The following is an 18,008-nucleotide window of genomic DNA, read 5'->3' as shown; positions in this document are numbered from 1 at the left end:
CTGGCATTCACTCAAGTCACTGAAGCTTGCAAGTAAAAACTAATCTGTGAAGTGGCAGAGTAGGCTGAGATTGTGTTCAGCACACATGGATTTCAGACTGAGAACACACAAAGAACTGAAAAGCACCCCTAAATAAAAGACAATTGATACAAAAGTGTTCAGGGAGGGTTCCTAACTGCCAAAGAGATATTGCCTGTACTTTGAGTCCCAGAGGGCACCAGGACAACAAGACAGAAGGAACTGTTGTAGGAGGATCTGTATTCACTGTTACATAGTAACTCTCAGAGTTGGCATAATTTCGTGTAGGAAATTACCATCTTTTGTGGGACATCCCTCTAGGTTTTTCTTGCCCTATCTGCTTTGCATGCTTTGGAACTCTGTGTACTTTACCCTTTCTTACCAGGAGTAAAGTGCCTGCGCTCCCCCTTTTAACATGAATAAATTGACTTATTCCTAATTGGGACTAAGAATTTCCAAACTGCACTCCTTTTTATGGTTTATCAGTAGTGTACGCTTGAGCTGTTTATGTGTACGGCTGTGGATGCTCTTTCTGCTCAACAGTGCTTCTTCAAATCAATATGCACCTCTAGTTAACTGACCTACATGTCCATATTATTGCGGAAATTCATCAATTTGAAGTCTGTTAGATGTTGTTGCCATCATTAACCTTTACAAGTAAAATTTCATGTTGCCAATTTGTATGCAAATAATTGGTTGTCTTAAATCCCCATATCTTGCTAGTGGCAGTACATTTTGGGGGGGATCATTTTACGTAACGTATAAATGCTGAAAACAAAGTGTAATACCAACAACGCTTCAGACTTCGCAGTGCACTGTCGGAGATCCCTAGATCAGATAACAAGAGGCACATATTTATTCCGAATTGGCACATTTAACTTGCTTATATGTCCCTAGTATATGGTGTAGAAAGTGCACCCAGGGCTATGAAGTTAAATGCCACTTGTGAACTGCAGCACATATAGTTCCATCCACTACAGTGGCAGCCTAAACATGGCTACAGGCCTACCCTATGTTGCTTGACTGCTGCAGTGTAAAGCATGCAGTGTGACCTGTCAAAATAACACGGTTTGACAGGTAAAGGCCATCCTTTTGTATAATATTAAGTCACCCCAATGTAGGCCTTGTAGCACATAATGTAGGGTCATGGTAAAAGTCTGATAGATAGAAAATTAATCTTATCTTGTCCCTATAGGCAAGGCACACAAATCTAATTTTATTGTGGCAGGCCTAGCTGTATTTTGTAGAAAACCAGAGCACAGATTACACTACTAATACTGTATCTCAGGGTTAGGATCAGCAAGAAAAATATGTAAACTATTTCCAAGGGTCAGACAGCTAGCGTTCTGCGTGGCTACAGGTACACAAAACCTGCAAGAGTCCTTTTTGCAGCAATTCCCAGCTGACCAGCAGTATTTGGAATTTGGACTGGAATTTGCTAGTGTCTTCTGCCTTGTACCGGGAGAGGCTCGAGGTACCCTCCCAGAAGTAATTGGAAATTGGACTGGAATTTGCTAGTGTCTTCTGCCTTGTACCGGTAGAGACTCGAGATGCCGCCCCAGAGCTCATGGGGGGCTTAGAAATGCTTGAGTGCAAGGAAAGAAATCGGAAACTTTTGCTCCAGAGCCTAGGAGACCTACCACAAAAAGTACCTGAGCAGGTGTTCCATGGCATCTGATTGAATTTCAGATTTATCTCCCTGAAGTGGCCCAGCATCTCTGAAAAAAAGACAAAGTCCCTTTCTATTTTGGGACTTGGACTTTCTTCTAAACAAAAGTCTCAAAATGTTCAAAGCCTAATGGGGACCAACCTGCAGCAGGTATCAAGTCAACAGTTTCACCCCTGTGGCTATAACTTCAGATTTGTCCCACGGGGAGACAGCTTTTTCTTTTAAGAAAATTACTGAGTTCCTTCCTAAACTAGGACCTTGATACTTTTTGGAAGTTTTTGACTTCTAGACTTTCATCGGGCCAAATCTGCTTTGTGTGTCCAACCAGGGCTCTATGTGCCTCACATGGCACTTAGCCCCCAGTCTACAGTGACCCTTGACTACCATTGGCCCTTTCCACTTTCTGGCACTATTTTTCACTTAAATATTAAAAAAATTAAAGTCTCCGTTTCCCTTATTCTATTTTTATCATTTTGTTCATTGCATTTTTTCAGTTTTTCTATTTAGGTTTCGTATTTTATTGTTTAGCATTTTGTTCTAATATTGTTTTTGTACAACATAAAGACGTTACACATTGCCCTAAATTAAAGCTGCCTGCTCTATGCCTTTGCTAGAAAGGTGTTGCTGTCAGATAATTTAGTGACTTTGAGGGTCCACCCTGCAAGGTTTATGATTGTTTTGTGGGGCGTGCAGATGCCCACCACAATAATCAGTTACCTCCTTATATCTACTACTCATCCCAGTCTACCAGAGCTGGTGCCCCATCCATAGAGAGACAGATTCACACTTTAGTCCTTTTTCTACTTTTAGTAATTTGTAGTACAAAAGGACTCCTTCACCTCCTGATCATTTTCCTGCCCTCTTGATCAGGTAAGATACACACCTTTGATTTCATTGCTCATTTTATTTAAATTACTGGCTTGCTATTCCTCTTATTGTTGAGCTGGGGGAACGGTGTCCATGCTACACCTGCAGCCTTAACCTCGGTCATGTGCTGGGCTGGGGCGGGGTAGCGGTCTGGATGCGTACTTGTATATTTTGCAACTGGTATATATGCAACTCTAGCCCCTAGTATCTGTAGTAGACGTATGTACTTACTACCATTCTTGTGTGAATTTAGAGTTTTTCTGTTTGTATCTTTTATGTAACTCATGCACTCCGTAGTCCTTCTGTAATGTAACTGGTTCTTTTGTAAAGCGCTCTGACACCTTTGGGTAAAGTTTGCGCTATAACAAATCGCATTAAATAAATAAATACAAATAAATAAATGCGTGCTACGGGCAGCCGTTTGGGAGCAGTTTGAGTGTCCTGAGTCCTGTGCAATGCTCATCGTGTGCTCGTAATGCAGGAGAGGTCGCAGGCTAATTTTAAGGTTTCAAATCTCACCATGGCAATATTTGGTAACCTAGAGACTGGTATAAATAGGAAGGTGGTGCCTTTAGCTTTGTATTTTTTCTGCTAATGCAGATCAGTTGTCCGGAAGCAATAGGTGTAGAGCTCCTCCAAGTGACAGGAACTGGCCTCCAACAATTAATTAAAGAAGCAGTTGATTCTGCTTTAAATTAGCCCAAGGCTCGGAAGCAGTAGGGGGACTTAGCTGATGACCACGTCAATTTCCCAAGGGGCAAGTATGTCCAGGAAAGAAACTTCAAAGATTTATTGATTCATATTGATGACATCTTGGGATTACAGCAATATACAGCAAGACATCTTGTTATCTGTCATTATATGTATAGTATTGCGCCGATGGTGGAATAAAGTTCTGTTCTTTTGAATGAAGAGAAAAGAGTAGTTGGCCATTGATTTATTATGTACTATTAATGTTACTCTGACTTCTGAGTCTCCATCAACCTCCATTAGTAAGCCTCGGCTCTCTCGGTTTCGCTACCCTGAGAATTAAGTACTAAAGGCTTTCCTCTGTAAGCACTTTTGGGTTCATTAGTAGGTAGGCGCTGGGAAACCAGTAACTCCCGTGCGACTCACACGGCCAAACCAGTTTCCACATCTCCCATCTGATTTTTGTGAACAACTAGGTTTTAACATTTCCGTTCATTTATGACCCCTCTGACAACACCTTCTGTACTGCCTTGGCCCTCATTGTCTTCGTTATAATTGTACCAGCCCATTAGCCATGTGCAATTTATACAAATTACCCTGGAGATAGGAATAATGCTTCAAAAACAGGACAGTGTGAATTTACTCTTAGATATTCTTTTTATTAAAAGTGCACAGAAGGAAATCATCTCTGCAGATGAGGGCAAGAGGCCGTGCAAAGCACGTGTTACCTTTAAGAGCAGACCTGTGAAAGAAATTTGTCATTTTTCCTTTGCTGAGGGTACCAGCCCCCGACAGAGAGAGCACACAGTCAGCCATTTAACCACTAAAATGAGCTTTAGGTATATTGTTAGGTTTGCCTGGTATCGCTCTTACATGCATTAATGATAAAATAAAATGCAATTTGAAAGGTATATATGTATTATCTAACACATGAATGTTAAACACGATCTATGTATTTATATGGAATTATATTTATACGGTGTTTAAAGATATAAACCGAACTTCAGCTACTCAGACTAAATTACACCTTCTTTTGGCTGGCGTGTGAGGGGTTACTCTTGCCGGACTATTGCACCTAGGAGTGCCCAGAAAGAACCATTGATGCCAGCCGTAATGAGCCCAAGGGACGGATCTATGGATTTCTGTTGAGCAGACCAAGGCTCTAGCTGGAAAGCCCTCCCGATGGTCCCCTCCCCATACTTTGACTGACAGCGTGCTCTGCCTATGAAGATGCAGAACCAGCAAGTCAAGCTCTTAACAGGAAGAAATGGTCTGCCAACATTTTGGTCTTAGGATGTATAGTGTGTGCCACTGGTATCCTGAGGCAAATAGCCCAAGACTTAGACGTGCCGCAAAGAAGTGAAATGGGACCCTTGCCAGCAGTTGAAGCTGCCAACAAGCCTGATCGTTTGTTTTTAGGTCTATGCACTTCCTTCAAGAATCCCTCTCTCCCTAGCGTGGGTTTTCATGGTCATTGAAGGGCTCTTCAAGGCTAAGAATTTTTACCTGGTCTGTCTTACTGGATAAAGCAGCCATGATGCAGAAACGGAGAATGGAAAGGACTAACAGCTCATGTCTGCCTGTTGAAAGTAGGCAAGTGTATAGCTCCTTATTGCATTTAAAACTAGCACAGCCATCTCTTAGCACGCCCAGCTTTTTTTAGACGGAATTCGGACACATACTTCACCCTCTTTAAAATTGGACTGGGGTCAGTGCGCTCCCCTCTAAAGGTTTTGACACCATTATTCAGTGAATAGACTATGGTTTAACCCTCCTTCCCAACTACTCAGCACCTATCCTTGGTAGGATAGATACTGAAGTGATGGTGCAGTGACACTTAGCCCTCTACAAAACGCAATGAATAATTAGAGCAGCAAGCAAGGCCATGCTGGCAAAAGACCCTAAGGGCACATCTGTTTCCTGTAAGTCCTTCTCTTCCTTCTCCCAGATAGTGCCGGCTTCCCTCTCTTCCAGTTAATTCCGATTCCCTGTGCTCCCAGCACTACCCCGCAGTCCCTGCATTTCCTCATACTTCAACTAACAGTGGATTCCCCACGTTACATTTTTCTTTCCTCAATGCTACATCAGCCTTCATTCCTGTTATTCCTTTTTTTCCATTTACTGCCCACTGCTCCTCTCATTGTCTTCCTTGTTTGGTCTCCAGCTCTACTCCCTCTTAACCACAGCAACTTTTGGGTAAGGGCAACATAAACAAACTCTAAATAGGACACGTTGGAAAGAGCTCTGTACACAGATACGCTATGTAGTTGTAATCACTGTGCAGACAACAACACCAGGAGACACCATTCACTATGTTACAAAAGAACACATTGTCAGATGAGTCCATTCACAAGCATGCATGTGTATATTCGCTGCAAGATCGCAATCTACATTTTTTGCTATTCATCATTTCCGAGTTGAGATTTACACATAGGTGTAGATTTACATGTCTCCACACCCTCAAATTAGGGGGTGAAACCACCAACAACAGATAGGATTTACAAGTGTAAAGTTATCATTAGTAACTTTGCATGCACAGATGGAGATGTCACCACCGTGGCAGAGATCTGCCAATAGGAAAGTCTAAGAAAAAATATTAATTTTATTATTCTTTTAATTACAGATATTTGAATGCAAAACATGAATGTAAAGTCATTTTCAATAATATTTTGAACCTTTGCCTAATAAAATAAAATGTTAAAATACATTATCTAATCATATTAAATGTGTATGACATAATTAATTAATTTGAATATATCAATTTCTTGCATAAACATTTTTTTTTAAACAATGCTTTAAATAAATATTCTGCCCTCACTAAACTTTCTTTTTGCATTTAATATGTATTAAAGTGTTAAAAAAAATTCATTCACATAACTTTTTTTTTAAATAAAAGGTAATTATGTTTATTATTTATTAACATAATTAATGACTAGGTCAAATTGTTTAACGTTAAATATCTATCTACCTAACTTTATATATATATCTTGTTTAACATTAAATATATATCTATATATACACACACATATATATATATATATATATATATATATATATATATTCTTCAGAAAAACTCCACCAATTATGGAAAGATGCAGGACACTCGTAGTTCAGTGGTATAAGATTTATTCCGCAGATGAAAAGTAACTTTTCATCTGCGGAATAAATCTTATACCACTGAACTACGAGTGTCCTGCATCTTTCCATAATTGGTGGAGTTTTTCTGAAGAATTTAATGTGGCTGGCTGGTAGCTTCATGCAGGACCGCCCGTGACAGCTGACCCCTTCTACCAGCAATAGTGGAGTTCATATATATATATATATATATATATATATATATATATATATATATATATATATATATATATATATATATATATATATATATATATATTATTATATATATATATATATATATATATATATATATATATATATATATATATATATATATATATCCAGAAGTGTTTTTCGACCAAGATGAGAGCGACCACAGGCAGCTTGAAATTAGTTCCGCTTTATTGGGTGACAAAACGCAAGCCAGCAGCGCACAGCATTCTTCCTTCTTGTTACAAGGCCAGACGCGTTTCAGGAGAATACAACTCCCTTCCTCAGTGGCTCAGCTGCTACAAACGCCGGATGATTTCCACCTAGCACTAAATGTCAATAAGTCCCGCCCAGGTGGGCGTGGCCACCCTCGTGGCATCATGGTTCCTGTAGTGCAGGTAGGTCTAACTACAGTGAGTATCCGTCGTGAAGTGCAGTAAATTAAAACAAAAATAGCACCCCAGTGGGTTGAAGGTCAGATAACTGTTAGGCTGCACGGCCTCTGCTTCTCATTGCCACCGGGAGTTCTGCCTCCCGTAGAGTCAGCTCTACCTGATATATATATATATATATATATATATATATATATATATATATATATATATATATATATATATATATATATATATAATATATATATATATATATCCATACTAATATTATAAAGAGAGAGCGGGTAATCTCAGTAACCACAGCACCAATCACAACACCCAATACAGCGTTGGAAAGGGCAGTTGCATCAGAAGGACATAGGCTATGCAGACGGCCACCATATACATTTAAAAAAAAAATATATATATATATTACAATTTCAATATTTTTAAAAACATTTTTTTTCAATTTATATTAAAAATATGTAATGTAATTTAAAAAAATAAAATATCTAAAAATAAATACTTTAAAACAATGTAGTAAATTAGTATAAAAAAATAACAATTAATACATTTAAAAATTATCATTTACAAAACCTTTGAAATTCACTGAAAAAACCATAGGTTTCAGCCACGTTATAGTTAGGAATGAGCATTTAAAAAACCTTTGAAATTCACTGAACAAACCATAGGTTTCAGCCACGTTATAGTTAGGAATTAGCATTTAAAAAGCCTTAGAAATTCACTGAAAAAACCATAGGTTTCACACATGTTATAGTTAGCTGGACATTTTACTCATACAAAACCATTGAAATTCCACCGTTATAGTTAGTTCAGCTAACTATAACTCGCGCGCCCGCAATGCACTGCTGATGACGTCACATATTACATCACTCATGACATGGTCAGTGACATCACTCATGACATCACTGATGACATCTCAAATGACATCACTGATGACATCATCCTTGTGAAAGAGTGGCAGACCTCCTCTCAGCGTAATATAACATTTGATACACACCTTCAAAAATAGAAAATCAAAAATCAAAAAAATGGAGATACCAATACCAGTTGGAACAACCTATTCAGTAATTCCAAAATCTACATACACATCCACTCATTCACCAACAGTTCTATATAGTCACTCATACATGTACTCACTCATTATATGTACTTATACACCTATACATCCTGTTACACACCGATACTCATCCATACAGTTACTCACACACATACTCACACATGCAAATAAACTATCAAACATCCATTTATTTGCATATACAGCTATACACACACCACTACACTTACTTATACAGAAACGAACACATACTTACTCTCTTGAACAATCACTTATAGAAACACATACTTATTTATACAGGAACTCTTCCAATCTCTCACACTCTCACGTATAATCACTTATATACATCAATACTCACATATAGTAAATTAAAACATATGTAGTCCATACTAATATTATAAAGAGAGAGCCCAAACCTTTGAGGAGGGTAATCTCAGTAACCACAGCACCAATCACAACACCCAATACAGCGTTGGAAAGGGTAGTTGCAGCAGAAGGACATAGGCTATGCAGACGGCCACCATATACATTTAAAAGGTAAAAGAACCGTGCCAGCAAAGTACTCCCTTGTGGGTATGTCTGCGTTGTGCTGTGGGCTTAGGCTGGGGGCGTGACTAACGCTGGGGGCGTGTGGTACGGCCATCATATCGTGGGCTGTGGGCATGTGCTGGGGAAGTGACAAATGCTGGGGGCGTGACAAACGCTGGGGGGGGGAACAAGCGCTGGGGGCGTGTGTACGCCCTTCATACCATGTGAGTCATACATACAAGCACCAATTACGTTGCTGCATAGCATCAAGGAGCACGCTGGGGGCGTGAGAAACGCTGGGGGCATGTATCCGGCCTTCATGCCTTGTGAACGCAATTGCGCTGCTTCAAGGGGCACGCTGGGGGCGTGAGAAACGCTGGGGGTGTGTGCTACGTTCCGCCCTTCATGCCATGTGGGTCGTACATTAATCAGAAGATCGTCTGCTGTGTCCGTGTGCTGGAGGCATGACAAACGCGTTCAGCTGGAGGCGTGGTAAGTAACATTACTGCAGCCTCTTCTGCGCACTGTTACTGAACTCTCTCATTCAACGAAATTACACACGCCTGCTACCATCAACAAGGGCTCTAGCCGGGCTCAGGCGGCGGATCAGTACACTAATTACACGTGCCTGAAAACATCAATCAGGGCTGTCGCTGGGCCTCCAGCGGCGGAACACGCGCCTGCTAACATCAAACAGGCCTGCATCTGGGCCTCAAGCGGGGGAACACGCAAATGAGCATGTCTGCGGGGACAATTACTGCAGCCTCTCCTACTCGCTATCACTCAACTCTCTCATTAAACGGGTTTACCCGCGGCTGATAACTCTCTCATTCAACGACATTACACGTGCCTGCTAACATCAACCAGGGCTGTAGCCGGGCTCAGGCGGCGGATCACTACACCAATTGCACGCGCCTGCTAACATCAACCAGGGTTGCAGCTGGGCCTTCTCCGTCCTGATTCTAATGAAACAAAAAATGTTGCCTACCGCGAGATTTTAAAATAAATTGCCCTTGCCAAATACACACATTACACACATTCTATTTCATACCCGGACAACGTCGGGACGGGCTGCTAGTATATATATATATATTGGAAAAAAATACAGAGGGGTTATAGTTAGGCTCAGATTTCACTCATACAAAACCATAGAAATTCAGCAGTTATAGTTACCTGAGCTAACTATAACTTACGTCCCTGCAATGCACTGCTTATGACCTTCACATTCTACATAACTAATGACATGGTCAGTGACATCATGTTTTGGTACTTCTAAATGCTTCACACATATTCTCTAACTTAAACCTGTCTGCTCTGTGTCAAACCTACAAAGGATTGAGCTCAGGTTAAAAGTACTGAAACTATTAGCCTGGACCTAACAGGTTAGTGACTTTATTACTTGTGGTCGCGTACTATCCACCCCAATTAATAATTCACTTGTTTACACAGACCATAATTCACTTTTGTTTCAAACGTTTACATGTATAGTTGAATTCAGTTTGTTTAGATCAGTAAACAGAAGATCTGTAGCCTTTTGCAATAAAAGTTGATTGATGTGCAAAGTGATTCGTTCATCAGGTCTTTGAGAAATTAAATCCAGTTTCCTTAGCATCTTTGAAGGTAGGAGGATTGGAAGGCTGCACCAAACATTCCACTCTCCCTTGTAGTTACTCAAGCGAGACCATTCAAGTGGGTGAATTTAATTTAAACAGTCTTGTCTTCATGGAGAGTGTAAAACAAAAAGATGGCCTCCATCTATGGTGTGCTAGGCCTGATTTATTTCCTTCAATATTGTTACCGGTAGTCAAGCCATGTTTACTCCAAATCTACTAATGTTTGAAAAGCTTTATTCGAGGTATATACTCATAAAAGCACAACATACATTTAAAATACATCACAATTAAATATTTGAATCGCATTTATACAAGTACATATTTCTAAAACAGTTGTGCAAGCTTAATCAGTATAAAAATTAACACACATTTAAAACAGGAATCAAATTGCATTTGTAGAAAGAGCCCTCCGCCTAATGGACCACGCCCACCCCAAATACTTGGCTATTCCCAGAACAATAGGCTCGTCAGTGGAGGTACAGATGATTCTCAATGCCTCAACACCACTAGATGTCCCAAGATTCTTACAAACTGGAGCTAGCCAAACCCTCCTAGGGGTGGCGTAGGCATTACAAACAAATAGGAAGTGGCCTATGCTTTCATTAGCTGCCCCGCACGCTGGGCAGCACAGGATGTTCGAACTCCTCCACCTGCCTGTTAGATATCTCAAGGGGAGGGAACCAGATCTCAACTGGAAAAATAACTTCCTGTCCATAGGGACAGTTATATTGTCCCAATACTGTTCTAAGACGGGACACATTTTAATTTCCAGAAAACGACCCCCCATCGAATCAGATTTTGTACCCCTCCAAAGCCTACCATATATCCAATCCCAGTATAAAGTCTTAAGGGTATCTTTATTTGGAAAAACTTCCCCCGCTGGATTGTCCCAAAGGTTGGACAGGCCAAGTTCACCTAACATAGCCCTTAGATTTTTCAGCCATGATATTTTGTGGAAGGTGTCAACTTTGATTATTGCAAGAAACCCATCTGCATAGTGCTTGATCTCGGGGGTGGTCCAAAGACGTCTCCAATATAGAATGGGACGCAATCGAGCTCGATCACTAACAGATCTTCTCCCAAGATCAAGGCTAAGCGGGATTAGTGGGGTGCTCTGGGGAAGTCCTGTAATTCCCCTGAATAACCTATTCTCTGCTATCTGTAGGGAAGTAAGCCTTTCAAAACCCCACAGCTCTGCCCCATATAGGGCCGACCCTATTGCCTTTGCATCATTTATGGCAAGGACAGGTTTTATGGGTTTTGTTTTTGATTTTTTATGCTCCACCCGTAGTGCCTCCGAAATTTGCTGGTGTTTCAAGACCGCTTTTTCTATATGATGGGACCAACCTTGGCTATTTGCTATTTGTACCCCCAGATAAGTAAACTCCCTAACCACCTCAAGCTCGATATTATTCAGGTATATCCTAGTACGAGGTTTACATCTTGGGGAAAAAGCCATCAGCTTGGTCTTGCCAACATTAACTTCGAGGCCATGCTCCAGGCAGAACCCATCAAAAATATTTAAGGCACGTTGTAGCCCAGAAGGGGTCTTGGACATGATTAGCGTATCGTCAGCGAACATCAGGATCGGGACCCTGAGGCCCGCTAACGAAGGTGCGTCAACACTAGCATCCAGCATCCTACCTACGATTCCATTAATAAATAATGAAAAAAGCAAGGGTGCCATTGCGCAACCTTGGCGAACCCCCCGTTCAACCGGAAAGTCGACGGACGATTGACCATTCAGGCCCCACTGGACTTTAGCGAAATTACTCTCATGCAACCTCATGATTAGAGTGAGCAATTCTGCTGGGATACCTATTTTATTTAAGACTGTCCAAAGCTTGCTCCTTGGGACTAAGTCAAAGGCAGCCCGCAAGTCGACAAAGGCGACATACAGGCTGCCCCTGCCAAGAAATACCGTCCCCCACTGTAGCATAGTGAAACGAAACACCTGATCGACAGTGCTAGTAGCCCGCCGAAAACCTGCCTGGTAAGGGGAGAGGGAATTATTCTCATCCACCCATTCCATAAGTTTGTTTACCACCATCTTCCCTATCACTTTTTGGATAGTGGCAATCAAGCTTATTGGCCTGTAATTAGCCGGGATGGACCGATCTCCTTTTTTTATAGATCGGTATGATGATTGCTCCCTTCCATTGTTCTGGGACTAGCACGCCCTTTGCAATAGCATTCCCCAATAGGAACACATACCTAACCCACCTTAATTTATCATATTTGAAAACATCCGAGGGTATCCCGTCTAAACCCGGGGCCCTTCCCCCTTGTACGGAGCATATTGCAATTTCAACTTCTTTGGGGGAAAACAAATTATCAGTAGGAAATACAGCTGGAATCACTTCCCCCCCACCACCTCCTTTGTCTCTGCATATTGGGGTCTAAAATAATTCACCCAAGCAGCCTCAGCAACATTATTTTCTGGTTTATTTGGGATGCCACCTCTACCCCACTTCACTATCTTCCAGAAGAGCCTGGAATCCTTGGCTCCAGAGGCCTCCTTTAATTCTGCCCAATACTTCTCGTCCCACGTTTTCTTTGCCAGGGATATGCTTGCGTTATAGTGCTTCCTTGCTGCACTAATCGCAGCCCTATCCCTGCTCCTAATAGCACTACCCAGGGCTAATCTGGCTGCCCTACACTGTTGGTTAAACCACCTGGCTGGTTTAGGAGGTAGTGTACGATTTGCCTTGCGTGTTCTCGTAAAGTGAGGTCTTAGGAGGGAAAAGAGATTGTTGTGGATGTCAGTAATTACCCTAGACCCTGGGACTGTGGGACTTATTAACTCCATAGAGGCGAGAGCACTGTCCACCTCGGAACTAATAAAGTCCATGGATTCCGCATTCGCCAACACACATGGCCATTTCAATCTGCACATATCATTGGCCATGTCAGGGAGTAAACCATCATTTGGCTGCAAGTTGTATTGGGCGACCGTCCACCAGGTCTGGGTCACACAGAGGGGGTTGTGATCGCTTTCTAACCTACCCTTAATTTCCATATCACAAACCCCCTGCCAAAGATCAAGACTACATATAACGTAGTCTATCCTGCTTCTGTTGTGGCCATTGTCAAATGTGCAAGCACCCTCCTTGTCACCCTTTGTCCTCCCATTAAGGGCTCTCATCCCATATTCCAGACACATGGCATTTAGGAGAAGTATGTCCTTCGTCCAGCGTTTAACAGGAGCTAAATTCAAAGTAGGGACTGCCCAAAGATTATCCTCCTCCTGCCCCAGGGGATCATCAGTACTGTCTAGGGGTTCAAAGGTCCTATTTAAATCCCCAGCTACTACTACTCTATTTCCAAGGGACTTTGTTTCTAGAAAGGTAGACAGGGCCTCTAGAGTGGGGGAACTCCCGGTATTGGTGCCCCTGGCATAAACATTGTACAAATCTATCACACCCAACTTTTCTGAGGACATTCGCAACATTAAAATGTCTCTACAGCCCAAATCCCACACTTTTATTGTAATTTCGAAACTCTGCTTGATCCAAATTGTAAGACCTCCCATTGGTCTACCCCTGGCACCTCTGTTTGCTGGAATAGAGAAATTTAAATAACCTGGAAGAAAAATGGGATCACAAGCCCATGTCTCCTGTAAAAAGCACACTTCAAACCCATTAATAAAATCAATCCAGGTTTGTGACATCAGCTTGCTACCCAATCCTGCAATATTTCAAGATATAAACTTCCCTGCGATAGAACCATCCCTGCATACTGCTTTTGTCGAGGGCGAGGTAGGGAGGTTGACTGGGCTGCCACCATGCCCTCCCCAGTTTTGGTCATTTCCCATAATATTGTGCTCCACTTCTTGAGTACCAGCAATACTTGGTGTGGGTAATTCCCCACTCCCCTGGTTTTGCGTTAACTCCCCGCTTGCTTCCTCCACAAGTACAATCTTTTCACCTGCATTTATTTCATTTGGCACCATATTAATATTCAAAGCAGAAGCATTAAGGTTCCCACAAGTTGTGCCTCCCCTACTATTCAAATAATCAGACTTTGGTCAACAACCCCAACCCAAACCTTGCATGCCACCCAAAAAGTTATAGTTTAGGCCATTACAATGGTTTTGCCATTGCAATGGTGCAGCAAAGGGAACAACCCCTACCGGGGAGGATTGTTAGGACAACTTAAATTCCTAAACACGCCTTCTTGGGCCCTTATTGGTCTTGGGTAGAAAAAGGTAAGATCGACAATACCAATTCCACCACTACTTGTGCCCCAGCCCTGTCTCGTTATCCAACCTGCCACCCTGGGGTCTTGAAAATTGATGACAATACAGTCCCCCCCAAGTTTTTGGGAGTACAACCAATCCAATCTGTCCTCCTTGCCCCTATTATCAGCCCATCCGCTTCCCCTGGTAGTGGTCTATTTACCCTTAACCAGTGCATTACCTTGTTTTTCAGCATCTGGAAGGTTTCTCTTTGTTCAACCGAAAGGGGTGGTACGCTGGTAAGGACCACCACATAGGGATAGGAGTCTGGGGTAAGATTCATAGGGGGTATCATTTGAGGGGGCTTCATCGAATAAGATGTTGGTTGTCTAGTAGCTGGAGCAACAGGGCGGAATATAGGAATATTTGGTGGTTGCTGAGAGCTAGTGGGTACAGCATTGCTTATTCTGGAACCATTATTACCCCCTACTCCAACACTAGGGTAGGGTTTTGAGATACTGGGCGGAGGCTGGGAATCTTTCGAAACAGAAGTACTACTTTGAGGGCATTCTTTATTCTTACCCTTAGACACAGGGTCAGGGAGCTTGGTTATTTTTTTTCCAGTACTGCTGCCAGGGCAAGCTAGCACTACAGAATTAGTCTGTTGACCTAGTCCCTTCCCCTGGAGCCCACTTGTGGTTCTGCCTACTGGGGGTTGTATTTCAACAATAGGCACATTTTTAACCTGCCCAATAGGTTCCTGCAGCTTACTACTCTCGCTCATCCTATGTTGGGATTTAATCAATGATTTCGTGGAGAAAAAGTTATCTAAGGTGGCCTGCTCAAAATGGTCCAATCGATTAATTAACTTATTAACATGTTCCTCCACGGGAGTCAGCAGAGACCTTAACAGCTTTTCCAACTCGGGTAGCAATAAATAAATAGGGGATGAATTCTCGACCAACCCCGTCCCCTGGGGGTCATTGGTAGTGAGGCCTGGACTCACTGAAACAACAGTCCCCCCTTCATCGGGTGGTTCTCCACTTTGGCTAACCCCAATATATTCCTTATGGGTGCGCGAAATTTTTGCAACTTTCCTAACTTTGTTTGGAGGTTTAGGGAAATAACATTTCCTCGGGGCGGTACTCCTCTTTCTTTTTAAGCATGGTTTTGGTTGAGCCACACTGGTTGACACACTAGGCTCAACTATACAAGTTGGTGAGTCAGTAAGATTAATAGGTGAAATTATGGGCATGGTGGGAATCTCAGGTCCGGAATTCGAGCCACCCTCCGACTCCAAAAATGAAGGGAAGGCATAAGGTGTTTCGGACACAATGGGCAGGATTATGGACGACAAAGGGGTAACCAATGCCGGGAAGCCTTGCGGTGGCCTTTTTTCCACAGAATTTTTAAGAAGCTCAATGGACAGCCTACGTTCAACACGTCTCTCTGCCAGGGAAATTTCCTTGTCAATGTCTTGAGCAGCGCGATAGAAATATTTATCTAGTGGGCCAAAGATGGCTGGCCCAACCTCGGCCTGGGAAGGGACCAAGGTGGTACTATTTGGTAATGAAGACATTATTTACCGCCCCCAACAGCTATACAATAAATAATTAATAAAAGTACAGCACAAATGCATTAAGTGTCAGTGGGGTGGCCCAGCCCGGCCTCCTTTGGCCCCTGACGGCCACAGACGGCCCGCCCTTAGCCCGGGCTTCACCCCGGGCGCTCCCGCGCAGCGGTAGTGAGAAACACAAATAAGGGAAAGTTGAGGCGGGGGCGGGGCAGGCAGGGAGAGCGACCCAGGTGTTGCGGGTCTAGACCTCACGCAGGGACTCCTGGTACTTTGAGTCCCTGCGGGTCAGCTCGCAGCCCTGCGGTTCTCCCAACACACACACATCGATACACAGTCCCAGGCGCCTTCGGTGGAAGGGCGCTCACCCCGACAGGCGAGGAGCTGCGGTGGGCTGTGGTGGGCTGCGGTAGCAAACAGCCGAGCAAACAGAGAAGCAATCCAAAGGTCCAAAAGCCCCAACAAACACAGAAGGATTCCAACGGAGATTCAAATCGCCTGGTATTTCAGTGCTGAGGCGGGGTGGGGCAGGCAGGGAGAGCGACCCAGGTGTTGCGGGTCTAGACCTCACGCAGGGACTCCTGGTACTTTGAGTCCCTTCGGGTCAGCTCGCAGCCCTGCGGTTCTCCCAACACACACACAGCGATACACAGTCCCAGGCCCTCCGGTGGAAGGGCGCTCACCCCGACAGGCGAGGAGCTGCGGTGGGCTGCGGTAGCAAACAGCCGAGCAAACAGAGAAGCAATCCAAAGGTCCAAAAGCCCCAACAAACACAGAAGGATTCCAACGGAGATTCAAATCGCCTGGTATTTCAGTGCTGAGGCGGGGGCGGGTCAGGCAGGGAGAGCGACCCAGGTGTTGCGGGTCTAGACCTCACGCAGGGACTCCTAGTACTTTGAGTCCCTGCGGGTCAGCTCGCAGCCCTGCGGTTCTCCCAACACACACACAGCGATACACAGTCCCAGGCGCCTCCGGTGGAAGGGCGCTCACCCCAACAGGCGAGGAGCTGCGGTGGGCTGCGGTAGGCTGCGGTAGCAAACAGCCGAGCAAACAGAGAAGCAATCCAAAGGTCCAAAAGCCCCAACAAACACAGAAGGATTCCAACGGAGATTCAAATCGCCTGGTATTTCAGTGCTGAGGCGGGGGCGGGGCAGGCAGGGAGAGCGACCCAGGTGTTGCGGGTCTAGACCTCACGCAGGGACTCCTGGTACTTTGAGTCCCTGCGGGTCAGCTCGCAGCCCTGCGGTTCTCCCAACACACACACAGCGATACACAGTCCCAGGCGCCTCCGGTGGAAGGGCGCTCACCCCGACAGGCGAGGAGCTGCGGTGGGTTGCGGTAGGCTGCGGTAGCAAACAGCCGAGCAAACAGAGAAGCAATCCAAAGGTCCAAAAGCCCCAACAAACACAGAAGGATTCCAACGGAGATTCAAATCGCCTGGTATTTCAGTGCTGAGGCGGGGGCGGGGCAGGCAGGGAGAGCGACCCAGGTGTTGCGGGTCTAGACCTCACGCAGGGACTCTTGGTACTTTGAGTCCCTGCGGGTCAGCTCGCAGCCCTGCGGTTCTCCCAACACACACACAGCGATACACAGTCCCAGGCGCCTCCGGTGGAAGGGCGCTCACCCCAACAGGCGAGGAGCTGCGGTGGGCTGCGGTAGGCTGCGGTAGCAAACAGCCGAGCAAACAGAGAAGCAATCCAAAGGTCCAAAAGCCCCAACAAACACAGATGGATTCCCAAATCTACTACAATGGGGCACATGGTAGAACTTGTGGGGAAGAAAGGGGATCCCCGAAAAGTAGTCAAGAGGGTAAAGTGTTTTTTTAATTAAAAAAAATCAGGTACTAAATTCTTTACACAGAGCCACATGTGCAATTATGAATATTTGCGGAGCTACAATCAAAAATATATAGTAATCATGTTACTTTGCTAAACAGTCCAAAACTGGCATTGCTATATCACCCTCCTCTGATGTGATCACGTGGGGAAGGAAGATGGTGGCATGATGTCGCCGCTGTGAGCTCGTAACCCCGGCTGCTTCCGCTATCATTGCTTTCAACTTTCCCACCAACGGCTTAGAAGACTTCAGGGCTGGAAA

At 43.9% G+C, this 18,008-nt stretch overlaps 1 protein-coding gene across 1 annotated transcript in view; it reads left to right on the top strand.

Annotated features, from left to right (window-relative positions):
* ABCD2 (ATP binding cassette subfamily D member 2) overlaps positions 1–18,008 on the top strand; it is a 218,981-nt gene that overhangs the window by 179,585 nt on the left and 21,388 nt on the right. The gene's annotated exons all lie outside the window — the stretch shown is intronic.

This window comes from Lissotriton helveticus, chromosome 1_1 (assembly GCF_964261635.1).
Source record: "Lissotriton helveticus chromosome 1_1, aLisHel1.1, whole genome shotgun sequence".
Lineage (NCBI taxonomy): Eukaryota > Metazoa > Chordata > Amphibia > Caudata > Salamandridae > Lissotriton > Lissotriton helveticus.
The sequence above is the reverse complement of the archived record's forward strand: the minus strand, read 5'-3'. Positions and strand labels throughout refer to the sequence as shown.